This window comes from Andrena cerasifolii, chromosome 2 (assembly GCF_050908995.1).
Source record: "Andrena cerasifolii isolate SP2316 chromosome 2, iyAndCera1_principal, whole genome shotgun sequence".
In the NCBI taxonomy this organism is placed as follows: domain Eukaryota; kingdom Metazoa; phylum Arthropoda; class Insecta; order Hymenoptera; family Andrenidae; genus Andrena; species Andrena cerasifolii.
In genome coordinates, this window is record NC_135119.1 from 16,372,487 (window position 1) to 16,386,356 (window position 13,870).

Genomic DNA, 13,870 nt, shown 5'->3' on the forward strand with positions numbered 1-13,870 from the left:
CTGCCGCCCGCCAGAAATTCCACTCCTCTCTAATCTCGCGGCCGCTTTCCGGCGTTTATCTCGTGGATGACGTCACGCTCCGCACATGTTCCACCCGCGGCGAAGAATAATTCGATTATACACCGGGACGGGGCACGCACGTATCGCGAATTTCACAGGGAGCCCCTTTGTCGCGGACCCTCGCCCCCCGTCGCCGGCCTCCCCCGCGTTTTTTTTCGCCGATTGCACACTTCCAGCGGTGACCTTGGCGGCCCGCTGCCCGGATACGTCGAAACCGATCTCGACGGAAAAGTGGCTTCAATGGACCGCTTCTGGGACCCTGCGTCTCCGAGAACGATTGCAAAAGGACAACGAGAATTGTGTTCACTTTGGCTGCGCTTGCTCGCTGCTCCGGCAGCTTCGTTGGAAATCGGCTTTGCATGATTGGGGGAATTTTTTAGTTGGGTCAGATTGCTGCGGAAATCGATAGGAGTAGTTGCGGTCCATTGTGCTTTTAGTGGTTGCTTAGCGAATTATTAACCCTTCGTGGTCACAGCTTCTTAAAATCGCAAATTGGTCAGACGGGGTTCACTGTACCCCAGCGTCATTTTTTGAGTTAACATTTTCGTATTTTTTAATCTTTTAACTTTTCAGTGATAATTGTACATTCGTAATACTTATACAGTCATGGTCTAATAGGGTAGGTGGGGGGATTATTGCGGGATGCCCCGATTACTGCGGATATTCTAAAACAGATCATATTTAATGTTGGAAAGTACATAATCTCTTGAAAATTTTTGATAAAATTATTTTAAACTCTATTACAGATAATTATTAATAAATATGTACAGCAAAGTTATTATTAATTCTTTTATCGTAGTTTGAAATTCGTCAAGGCGAAACTTCGGTCGATTCCCGATATGGCGGTCATGAACACCTACTTGAAACACATTTATATTTTTGTTATTAACAGTAATACGTGTAATGCAGCTTTATTACTCGATAGAGTAAGAATTATGTTTTCAGAAAGAGAGTAAATCAGTCACCTGCATTTTAGTTTTAATTTTTATTTCTCAACGCAGTATTAGGTGCAGTACTTCACACCATGTGCGTGTATTACTGCGGACCGACGACAGCGCAATCTAACCCTTCTTCCGACCGTATTCACTGACGTGATATTTGTACTAAGGTTATGATCCACAAATCTCTGTGTTTTTAATTAACTGTGCTTATCACCCTGCCCTCATATTTTTTTATGGAATTATTAAGGTTCCACCTTTCTTTTAAAAAAAGAAGGAGGAACTTTCGTTCATTCGAACGCCTTATCGAGGGTTTTAAAGTTAACCTACCTTAAAAGTCCGCAGTAATACCCCCAACTACCCTAGTCTTCTTCTAGAAACGTAAATTTTGATATGATCAAATTTATAGTTGAAAACGAGCGATTTTTCACGGTTGTGGGGAAAAAACGATTTTTGAATTTTCTTTTTATTTTGTTTTTTTTTTTGCGATAAATCCCATTTGGAAGACGTAGAGGCGCGACATTTCAACTCGAAAATTGCTCTTGGGGTGCGATACACCCCGTGTGACCACGAAGGGTCAAAGTACTGTATTATTTTGGGACAATAATGTTACGTAATAATTAATTACGTAATAATTAAATAGCCTGCCTTCGTTTCTGTACTGATTTCAACTCGATCCGAGTTGGGCGAAAGAATTTTTCAGGCTCCGTAGATTCTTTTAAAGCCGAGTGGGAGGCGGAGGATTTCAATTTTCCTGTCACCGAGGCCCGTTCCATCAATCTCGGGAACCGTGGCAGCGGAGTGGAAAACGAATTCGATGACTTCTCGGTAGGAAGGCGTTTCTCTGATTTACGAAGTTCCTTCTGGAACTATGTACTTCCGAGAGTTTGAAAAAGGTCGGAGGCTGGCACCGCCCTCCGTCGAATTATGCTTTTGTTTGCTGCGATATATCTTCGCTACACCTTTACAGTCGAAACGTCAGAAAATGATCGAATCTCAATTTAACGCAAAGGGGGCCATGTCTAATTTACTATTTGAAAATTCCCTTAAAAAATCCACAATTTTCAGTTACAATTGTAAAATACTTGGGCAAAGTATGAAATGAAAGCGGCTCCCGATGCTCCGCTCCTCGAGAAGAAGAACAATTTCATTCGTCTTCCTCGAGAAAATTGAATGGATCGACTTGCAGAGAATTTAAGCCCCCTCAGCTCGACTCAAAAGACGCCAGTCGAATATCCAATCCCGCGAGCAATTTCCATTCGTCCCGATGATTTCCCTGCTCCTCTCCAGGATCGAGTTAATGAGAATATAATCTCGGTTGTGCGTGGTCTCGCTCGCCCGGCTCTCGCTGGCAACGATCTAGCCATCCGCCGTTCCGTGTCTTCTACTTTCCATCCGTCCTCTTTCCGCGCGGCATCCGGTCCTTCCTTCCGCCAATTACACTCGTCCCGACGTCGTCTCGCCGAATTATTGTCGTCAGTATGACGGATAAGTCGAGCAGACTTTTCCACGTGACTTCCAGCTCCCTCGACTTTCCCCATTTCTTCGCTGACTCGAATGCAACGCGGGAACAGCCGTTTCCGTTTCAGCGATCTGCGGCCAGCATCCTTCGTTTGGAGGAGCCTGGCCGCTGAACGAATAAAATTTCAGATATCGCCTGGTGCTGGGCGAAATGTCGCGGGCCCTGTTTGCGCTGCTGCGATATCTCGTTGCGAAGCACGCTTGGGCTTGGATGAGTTCGGATATGCAAGACACGATGCCAACGAATGCGTTGAATTGGACAGAGGTGACCCTGGCTCTGCGGCAGTTGAAACCGAGGAACATACACCTATAGAATTTGTTATCAATGACTCTGGGTGCATGGAACGCGATTAGTGATAACCTCGGGCACGTAGGAAGCGACGCGAGCATCGTGGACTGTGGGATTTTAAATCTCCAGGGAGAATTACAATGGGAGAGTTAAGGATTGATTAGTGTATACTACGAGCTCTGAGTCTACTAGAACGATTTTTAACTTACAAGGGAACATCCCGAGCCCGGAAATTCGAAAAATTCTGAAACTTTGTGAATATGTGGGGAATTTCCTCCTCATTAGAACGCAATTTTTGTTTGTTGCCCAAATTCACTCTAAGGGGGTGTAATTGACCGCTGAAAATCCGGTTATTTTCCGATTTTGTGTTATAATTTGTGAACTGTAAAATAATTTTTTCACCAAATGATAGATCTAATTAAAAGAAGTAACTTTTGTCTTGAAATGTTTTTCCTATCTCTTACAGATTGCGAGTTACAAAACAATATCGGAAAATAGCCGAATTTTCAGGGGTTAATTCCACTCGCTTAGAGTGAATTTGGGCAGCAACCAAAAATTGCGTTGTAATCAGGAGGAAATCCCCTATATATTCACAAAGTTTCAGAATTTGTTGAATTTTCAGGTTCGGGATCTTCCCTTGTTAATAGATATCACGTTTGATATGGGTAAAGGAAGGCTAGAAAGATCTGATGGTGTTAGGAATAGAACTGAATTACCAGAGGAATGTCTACTGGAAGAAATGTAGGTTTCCAGTCCACCTAATTATCCGAGACACCGTCGAAGCGTCAAGTCAGGCTTGAAGAATCTTTGAAACGAGTGGAGCCAAAACGTTTCACCAAGAAAATCCTCTGGTCCGTCCACGCGAATGGTGTGCCACGTGGCGTGCCGAGTCGCGCAGCGTCTTTAATTAAGACAAACTAATCGACTTTCTTGCAGAGAGAATGACGCACGACCGAGTCAACCACGGCGCATCGACGCCACCGTCGAATTTTATTATTGTCGCCAATTGACATACAATTCGAAAGACGTTGCCGATTATTAAACGGTGCATCACAGTCGCACAATGGCCCACCGACGACCGCACAGGAAGGCTTCTATCACCGCTGATTTAGCTTCATTACGATTTTTATTAATAATTTCGCTAATTGCCGGGTTTGCCGAATTAATTGGGCGCGTCTGAGAACCGCGGCTCGTACGTTTCCTTCTTTCGACTCGGCAGATATTGATGACAAAATGGCCCGTCGTTGGTCTCTTGATTACTTCCTGCGGAATTCTACATCGAGGGCTAGATTCCACGTGAATTCAAATATAATTCTACGACGAGTTTCAATATCAGGTTTCCACATAGATTCTGTCCATTAATTTCTGAGCAATCGACACGCATTATTTAATACAAAGTTAAGCAGTGGATAAATAATTGCATTCGAAATTTCAGATATTTCTAAAAATGTATTCTCCGTTTAAGTTTAAAAGCTGACGTAACTGCTTCTCGCAGTGTCATATTTTCTATATGCAGATGCTAGTCTTCAAATTATTTAGCGATCAGTTCTTTCAAAAAATTCTAGTCCATAGTCCAGGTGATTAAGGAACTTTCATCGTGACTCTTATAGAAGTGAGTACCTTCATTAACGGCAGAGTTTCGCTAACAATGAGACTTCTGTGACACAACAGATTTGTAGGAAAAAATTCGCCAAATCGATCTATCGTTAGTCACGGGCTAGGGGAGACTCGCGATCGAGCAGCTGCAACGGAAATCGATGGAATGCCGTTCTCCAGGTTGCACCGAAACTCGGCTGGTAACCCAGCCCGATCAACGCACCGATAAACCACGTCGCGGCAGTGGCTAAAATAAACCTTTATCATTTTTTTTTATTCGCACTAAATTAATCACCGCCGCCGTAGGAATATTTCACCGCGACGCGAGATGTTTTATTATAAGATAACGACGCTCGGAAACGCTGCTCCACGGGAATATTCCAAATTAATTGATTTGATAAACGAGTCGCGTCCATTGATATACTGTTATTCGTTAAAACGCCCGACGAGGGAAACCAGAAATTTATGTTCGAAAATAAACCGAACACCGTCAGAGATAGGCGCTCCGATGTGCACAAAAATACAAGATATATCTCGATTTTTCAAAACTCAAAAATCCATCGATTCTCCCAACAGAATTACCTACGTACTCGAGTAGGCAGATAAAACGCGATGCAAACGTTCGTAAGTTTCCTTAATTGGCTGAGATCGTGAAGACCAGAGGACAATCAAGAAGATTCTCCTCTCACCCGCGTATGCTGCGGTGAGAAAGTCGATTAAGAAGGAACGAGAGATCGAGGCACGGTGTTCCATCTCCCACTGATCACGAGGCCGCGTGGAACTCACCCCGTGAAAAACAGCGAGGGGGGAACGGCGGGGATCTTGGGCTAATCGCGACGGAAGGAAACATCGCGGAGAGCGGTCGGGGGTGGCGGGGTGGGCCCAGGGGTGGCGATGGAGCGTAATTCGATTTGCGAATTGCCAGGCCGACGACGGACGGCGTCCCCGTACCCTCGGCGACGCTTGATGCCTCAACAAGTTGTATACATGTAATCTGACCCAGATCCAGGGGTCTAAGTGAGGTCTAACACGAGGGAGAAAAGGGAAGGAGGAGGTGGAGGTAGAGGAAGAAGAAGAAGGAGGTGGAGGAAGGAGGTCCGGAGGGTTCCTCGGAAGCAGACAAACAAAATATAACAGCGCGAGTTACAAGGAAGGATCCCGAGGAGATGAAGGGTCTCTGACTCTCTCCCTTGCTCTCTCTTTTCCGTTTACACCCTGGTTCCCTCTCCCTCCCCCTCCCTGCCTCCCCCCCTCCGCCCCTCGCTTCAGCGCGATCTCCTTCAAGAAGTCGGAGGAGAAGGAGGAGGGTATACCCTCTTGAAGCATGAATGGATTACGAAGAGCCGTGTTCATTCATTCGCTCCTTAGCGGCCTAGAAACCCACAAAAAGTGTATCTCCCAGGCAGCGGCAGTGCCGTAGACTATGACCTCGGCCCTCTGGCTATCGTCTTTTTGCTCGTCACCGTGGTTTGCCCTGTTTGCGGAACGACGAACGCTCACCCCCCGCCGGGGATCGTAATTGGGGTGCTGTTAATTCATTACGTGGAAAAAAGATGCACGGTCCTTTTCGATGACTGATTTCGCGTGCCGCGGTGAGGAGGGGGTGGGTTTGAGGAGCTGGACATTTACGTGGCTGTTCGGCGTGGTCTTCTTGGGAATTTTGGTTTGTTTTCGTTGGGAAGATGGGCCAGGACTTTGCGTGAAGGGAGGCGGAAGTCTGCTGTTGGACGGAAATGGGGAGGAAATGGAAAGTGGGGGAGGAAGAACATTGGAATGTTACTTGCAACATGGAGGGATACCATTGGTGTCAGTTACGCTTATTTCCACAATGCAAATGAAATGACACTAATACCAGTGGATATATCTAAATTATCAAAAGAAATTCTAGAAGAAACATATCTAATAATTCTACTAAAGAGACAGAGTCAGTAGGGTGATGACGGATAATGGATTATTATAATTAAATAAGGATAATAACTCTGCGATGTGCAGGGAAAGGTCCATGGAAAGTATTCACACTACTTACGGTGGACGTAGTAATTAAAGCAGTTGAGGATGAAAGTAGTAAACCACACCTAAGCGGTCCTCTCGTTGACAGCCCCCCTGCGACACGCGCGAGAACAGAAGCGGTGATAAAGAAGCGACTGCAGGTCGAGACACAGTTGCAGCCCGTTGACCCAGGTCGGTTTTCACTGGAGATTGAAGTCGTGGGATTAGGTCCCGGCGCCTCGTCAATCCCAACTGGTCCCTCTTTCGATAGTCGATCTTTTTTCACCTAAACAAAAAAGAAAGAATAAACACATGGGGACAGATTCAGGCTACTCCTTCGTGGCTTGGATACTAATTCACGGAGATAGGTGGCTCCATTTTACGAATTATAAAATTGAGAAGTGCAAGGAGACTGTGTTATGGAAATTCTACAATTTCCACAGAAAATTAATGTATGAAGCAGTTTAATTTTTTGTGGATTCTCTTTTTGCATCATTCTCGTTAAAATAACTAATTCAGCTGCGATAACAGTTTATAATTATCCATTACGTGTGCTATTCCATTAATTGTACCTTTGGTGAGTTTAAGCGTTTACATGATCTGTGAAATGATACTCTTATCTTGCAAGGCAATTATTTATGAGTAGATATATCTAATTAGTAATTACAGTTGTTCCTTTGCCATATTTTGAAATATCACAGAGGGAAAGATAATTGCAAGCTCAGCCAGCAGTATACGTTTCGATAAAAGAAACAGAAGGAAAGAGAATTTATAGAGTCAAGTTAAAATCGCTTCTTGGGTCAATTAATGGTATTACGGGAAGTATTTAAGATATTTCCGGTTCCCTCGTTTTAATCTTGAGACGGTGGCGTGAAACTGCTGCGCTTTTTTCTGTGGCTAGCTGAAAGGAATTCGGAAGGTATCGCAAGACGGAGATTATTTCGCAGAGTATCATTCTCGAAGCGTTGAATCATTTCCGGTTGGCGCCGATTTCTCGAAGATCAACAGAGGCTCGACTGTCCTCGTTCACGACACGCTGACACGCTCGTAAAATTTAATTCCCATGAAATTTCCTTCTTCTTTGTCCTCCATAATCAAACCATTTTGTCTAATTATACTGGACAAACGTTAACGACACGCTTGAAACAAAAAGTTCCCTCCCAAACAGAGTCGCACTGTATAATAAGTTATTACAGTAAGTATAACATACCGCTACAAAATTTCGGTTCATATTGCATAATATAATTAATACAAAAGAGCACAGATTACTATTTCCCGCAGCTTAAACGTTCACATTTTTTGTATAACTTCTTCAAAGTATAATGGGATATTTTATCAAATCACCAATTTACCAAAGTCTTAGCAAGCTGCTATCAATATTAATTACTAACACTGTAGTAATAGATTACCACACTGTGGATATACTTTTCTAACTTCCTCCCCTAATTCTAAATACTTCCACTAATTGAGATGATCAGATGAAGGTATTCATGCAATCTCATAAACTTCCGATCGGTAGCGTAGTGCCAGAAAATACGTAGAATCTGTTCACACGCTTTTAATACAGAACAAATGAAAGCAGACTAAAGAAGAACACCGTTTCTGTCCTTAAAGTCGCGCAAAGGCTTAACGGGGGGTGTCCTTAAGCAGAAAGAGAGGTCGAAGGCACGAGTTTGACCGACCTTTCTGAAACTTGGGGACCCATCGGGGAAGACGAGCAAGGGTCTTTTAATGGAGACGAGAACAGAGAGGGAGGAAGAGAGCAGTGGAAGGAAGAGACACGATTTCGCGGAGGGTCGTTTGCTTTTTGCCCGTCTGAGATGTCGCCGGCAAATGTGCGAAGAAGGCTCTTCTTCTCGCGCCGTTTTGCGCCTAATTGAAAGCGACAGTGACCCACTTATACCACCTATGCCACAGATTCTTTTTCTTCCTGCAACGCCGGACGCGGCGGCTGCAAAAAGGCGGCCGCGACGCTCCGTCGACTATTATTCGTGGTATTCGCCGTCGACGGTCCTCGGATCGTCGGCTTTTCGACTTTTTCGTCGACCATGTGTAGTTCTCTACTTCGATGAACCCGAGAAGCGATGAACGCAAGGTCCACTCGGGGACGTAGGAATTCTGGGGGCTCGTGAACCTCCTGCATGGAAAATCAAAGGTTTGCAAAAGTCAAACGAAGACAGTGATACCTACTTAAGGGGGCAGACCACTGTAACGGTCCGAAATGCAAGGGTGTCTTCGGGAATTTATTTCAACCAAACAACGCAAGTAAATCAATGTATTGCTTAATATAGTTAATAATGTACATATCGAAGGGTAAGAATTTTTTTTTTCAATCAAATTCATAAATCTGTTCCCTGTATACTCTTCGTCAAAATATGGTTAATCCGAATTCAAAAACACAAAAATATTTAGAAACTAGAAGTCTACGTCTATTACGTGACGATAAAAAAAAGTCAAAATCGCAAAAAATTACAAAATGGCGGACCACTGAAAGAAAATCATGTTTCCGGGGTACAAAATTGGGGAAATGTTGATAGAAACAATAGATGCAGGTCATTAATTGAAAAAAAAACTGATCGTCACGTAATAGCGACGGGTTTTTCGTACAATAAATAATAATAATTCTTCATTGCACAGTAGACTTTACAATAGAAAACATAAAAAAAGCGAGAAAGAGGAAAAAGAGAAAGAATAGTTAGATTTGAATAGCACATATAACACTAGAGGAGTGCAAAAGGCGAGGTACAGCTGTCAGCTGTTATTAACCTTACCATTTAAAGCTACTTAAAATTAAAACTAACGCAATAGAGTACACGAAAAGTAAATGTAGACGGCCAAATAACATAGTCAAAAGTAAGAACTAACATCATATGCGTGTGGTTGAAAAATGACAAAAGTAAAAGTTAATAATTAATTGTTAATGCTGATTAGCAGAAAATAGTGTCACTGCATGCTTGAAGGATGCGAAAGAGGTTACAGAGCGAATTTCATATGGTAGGGAGTTAAAGTAAAAGACGGAACAGTAGGAAAAGGAGCCGTAAAATTTAGTGGAGTGACAGGAAGGAAAGGTCAAATTCATGTCGGCTAGAGATGTATTCATCTGCTCGACGCTTGCGATTTGTGTGGAAAATACTATATCTCCGTCTATTTTGCCAATTTCTTCATAAAATTTGGAGAGAGTATTCTTGAAATGTACGTCTTTTAGAAAATGTGAAAAAGAAAAATCGATTTTTCCAATTTTTCACAGTGGTCTGCCCCCTTAAGCTGAATAGTGAGTCAAGAAAACCTGCGACCCTTGTAAGTGTGTTAATATTCCACAAGGTAGAATTGTTAGAAATGTTTGCAAAATGATCGCTGGTGAAAGTTATAATGCATGTGAACTGAATGGAAGATTACAGTTTGAGTCGGTTGATGTCGAGGTAGTAATATAATTAGTAGGTATTAAGTGTATATAAACTGTAGTACTATTGTGTTATTAGAAACGACTATCTCCCCTTCTGAATACCGTACAATTACACTTACCCGTGTGATTATGTAATTAAGGTATTACCAAAGAACAGTCTCCTCAAAGGACCGCAGTCGATCCAGAGATTAGGCAACACGCGAAGAGTAGCTTCACGGGTAGGAAGCACAGTTTCAGATGAAACCTCAAATGAAACAACCTTGAGTATATACCACCCCTCGGTGCCACCTAACCTTCGGCCTGCGAACCCACAAATGGAGTCGATTCCTCTGAAACCGCAATAAGAACAGTTACTATCGGCACTACACCTACCACAATCGCCAGTGCTGCAATTATTAAGGTGCGTTCCCACGGCGTGTGGCACGAGTCGGAGAAAAGCTTACCCGGCTCGGTTATAATATGCTCGCGGACCCTGTCCATGGACTACCGAATTCGTTCAGTGGGTTTGCAACTTCACTCCGTAATCCTCCCCCGAACAAGGGTGTCGCTATTAAACTAAGGGACCAAATGAGAAGCTTGGTTCTATAAAAAGAAAATTAACGATTGATCATCCCATTTTGCAACTAACTGGTCTCGAACTTCTCTACATCACAGAATCTACTCCAAAATTTCCATCTCCCGTTTCCCAGCAAGACAAGCCGTGACTTACGAGACCGAGCGCTACGCCGAGACGATTTACCCCATTTGAGCACGCGAGTGCTCGTTAGAGCGACGCTAAGCAACTGTGCAATCTGTAGAGTATACATCAAGTGGACTAATCCCCCGATCTCGTTTCTTTTCGCGAGGCCACGTACCCGACCCCCCAATCATCCACCTCTAAACTCGCCCCGCTAACATTCACGTTTCCTCGTCAATTTGCAGCGCTCTACGCCGCTCGGTAAAATCAATCATCGCAGTCTTCAATTTCCCATAGTTCGCTTTCGCGGACTTGCGCCACTCCACTCTTCGAGCACTTCGATTAATGCTCCCTCCCTCCTCCAACGGGATTGCTCCCCCTTCGGCGAGCGTCTTTTCGTAACCCTGCTTTCCAGTTTCCCGGGAATAAAAATCCAAAAATTCTCGCTCGGCCGTGCAGGGTGGAAGTCGCTCTCGTGATCCAGCGCCGGACGATGGTATCCGCTGGTACACGTCCCGGGGGTAATTACTATCGGGCCCAGGGATAGGGAAGAGCCAAGCTCCGGAGAGGCCAGAGGATCCGCTGGCTGACTTATTATTTCTTAGTGATTTTCTGAATTGCGCCGGGCACGAACGCGAGCAATGTCTTCGTGACGTAAACGAGATAATGGGCCCGGGGCTCGCGTACCCACGATGTAGACATAATGACGACGGCCTATAGGATTATAGTTCGGCCAGCAGCTCTCAACCTCGTGCCTGCGACCCCCTCTGTTTTTCGTCGGCCGCGATACGTACACAAGGGCCCGCGCGTTCCACGGGCAATTTCGCGCGCCCCCGACCCGAGATACACGAATTCAGATACGCGACGGCGGCAATTAGCCCGTCTAGCGCGATTACGACTGTGATCAAATTGAATCGGGGACTCAGCAATCACGGGGAAATATAATAACCGCGCTCGCGGCCACGAGCGCAATTACGAGCCGCGCAGAATGGCCCATTCCGTTCTTTTGTTATCTCAATTTCCAGTTGCCGCTTCCATCGAACGCGGATCGATTTTCATGCAAACGACCGAGGAGGTGAAAGGAGTTACTGTGCTTAGCTGGATGAATTTTCGTGGGGATAGCAGCTGGATATTTGTCCAGTTGCGAGTCGATTAGGTACTACAAAATGGTGACTATTTAAAGTTGAAATCCTGATTTTTTTCGCGTGATTTTTGCACGAAAAAATCAGGATTTCAGCTTTAAATAGCCGCTATTTTATTTTAAATTAATATTTCGGAAATTCCCTCCGTTAATCAGAGGATACATTAATATACTAACGAAATTTTTTTGTTTTTTTATTTTAGATAATCTGGTTCGGAATGGCAGTGCTCAGTGCAAAACCAAATTGTTAAAAATGCTTCTTGGATGTCGCTTGTTATTTTATTATAAACGTAAATATTTTTCTACGAAAAAATTACCAAATGTTCTTTAAATGTTGCTCTTTTAAGTGCAAAATGTTCTGTACGAATATATGCTTCCGCTTTTTCAAAAAAAAAATCACAAACATTCGCCTACTTTCGGCCGCCTGACTAGGTATAACCCCTTAAGCGTTGAAACAATGCTGCCACTTATGTAGCGTGGCTGGAACAGGAAGTGGTGCATCTCTCCGCTATGTGCGTCTCTCCCGGAATGACCCTAATTGATATTATTGAAATTAATATGAAAAAGTAAAACATGTAAAAATCGGGATCTTGGGAAAGTGCAGATAATATCGCCTACCATAGAAATATTTATTAACTCATGTATTTATAAGCTCCTAAAGTTATATTTATGTGTATTCGTTATAGTCCTGCCAAACTTTTTTTTATTGGCATCATGCTGAAAAAAAGTCGTATGTTAAACGTATATGCTTAACAAACAAAGTAAAGACGAATATCATTTTTAGTACCGGGCCGATAACGATGGGTAGAACCCAAACGGCTAACGCGACTCGAAAAGAAGGTATACCTTCCAGGATCACCGGTCCAAGGACATCCACGATTCCATCGATAAGGCGCGCCTTCGCTCATGGAGAAGAATAAGAAAGCGCGGTGGGAAAAGGGGGTCGGCGGAGGGGAGGGTGAAAACGAAAGACACACGGAACTTGGGGAAAAGATAAGTACCTGTCGGGGCACGGCTTTTCCCTTTGGTCCGCCATTAGAGCAATTTGAACGTCTGTTCGAAGCCGCGGCGGCAAAAACGGCCGGCGAGTCGTTGCGCTAGACTGAAGAATGATCGTAGAGGCGCCGAACCGCTTCACCCCCCTTCGCCCCCTGACTTTCAATCTTTCACTCCTCTTTCTTTCTCTCCGTCGTCCTGCAACCCGGCTACCTTCCTCGTTCGACACCTGAAGGAATCGTGTCTTGTCTCTGTCCGCCCAGAAGCAGCCTCCATCTTCCTTCTTCTCCCTTTCCCGCCCTTTCCTGTCCTTCTCCAGCTTTCCTCGTCTCCCATCCACCCTCTCACCGCCTCCCCCTCTCGTCCAGGACTCGTTAGATTCATCCGAGGATTATGTTTCGTGCTATTATAGCTCTCTCTCCAAGCGTGGAACCACCCGCGATTCTTTTCGCCGTCCTCCTCCGATCTCGTCCCCGCAGTGTCCACCTCTTCGTTTCCTCTGTTTGCTCCCCCTCCCTTGGGCCCCTGCGCACAGAACACCGCCGTTTCTTCTGCCCACGAGGAGGCCCGGCGGCGTTGATTGATAAAATAGTCGGCTCGTCAGCGCTGAGTGCCGAATAATTGGTTTGTCAGTCAAAGGTGATCGCGTGAAAGGATAATGCTTGTCAACAGGGCATGCGTCGTCCGCGAGACGCGGACAGTGCGTCGGTTTTTCGTCGTCGATCGGTCGTGCATGCGATGGGAAATTGGGGCATTTCTGCGGTGATCCATCTTCGATCGAGTAACCTGATTAGCTTCAGGCTCTTGGAACGATGGGGATTCGCGGTTGAAGCTTCTCGTCTCTCGCTGGCAGACACTTCCGTAGACAGTTTCTTTCATTTCTGAACGTGACCGGCTGGCTCGATGTGGAATGAAGATGAACTGCACGTACTATCACCCACGCGATTTAATACACCTTGATTCAGGTTTGAAGAGCATACTTCCGAAGCATTTCATTCGCACTTGATGCGGTAAAGTAAACCAGTCGTGATGTAACACTTTCACGACCATCTGTTTTGGAAAGATGTATCCATCTTTTTCAAATTTCTCAGCTTTAAAAATCCCTAGATTCCCTGTAGATTCCCAGCTCAATTCAATTCTCATATATTCTTGTATCTAATAGATTGAAGTCGTGAAATCACGCGTACGTGACTGAGACCGTCAAAGTGTTAATTAACGGAGAATTGAAGGAAAACAGACCTCCAATCGGCAGCAGCTCGTG

The 13,870-nt window shown here is 44.5% G+C and overlaps 1 protein-coding gene across 1 annotated transcript in view; it reads right to left on the reverse strand.

Moving 5' to 3' along the window:
* Nucleotides 1–1,645: 1,645 nt before the first annotated feature.
* Nucleotides 1,646–13,870, reverse strand: part of LOC143366403 (uncharacterized) — a 76,719-nt gene continuing 64,494 nt past the window's right edge. Inside the window, exons 6-7 of the mRNA XM_076807472.1 lie at nucleotides 6,480–6,679; nucleotides 1,646–2,826 (exon numbers count right to left, since the gene is read on the reverse strand). The gene's annotated coding sequence lies outside the window, so the exon portion shown is untranslated. The remainder of the gene's footprint in view (nucleotides 2,827–6,479; nucleotides 6,680–13,870) is intronic.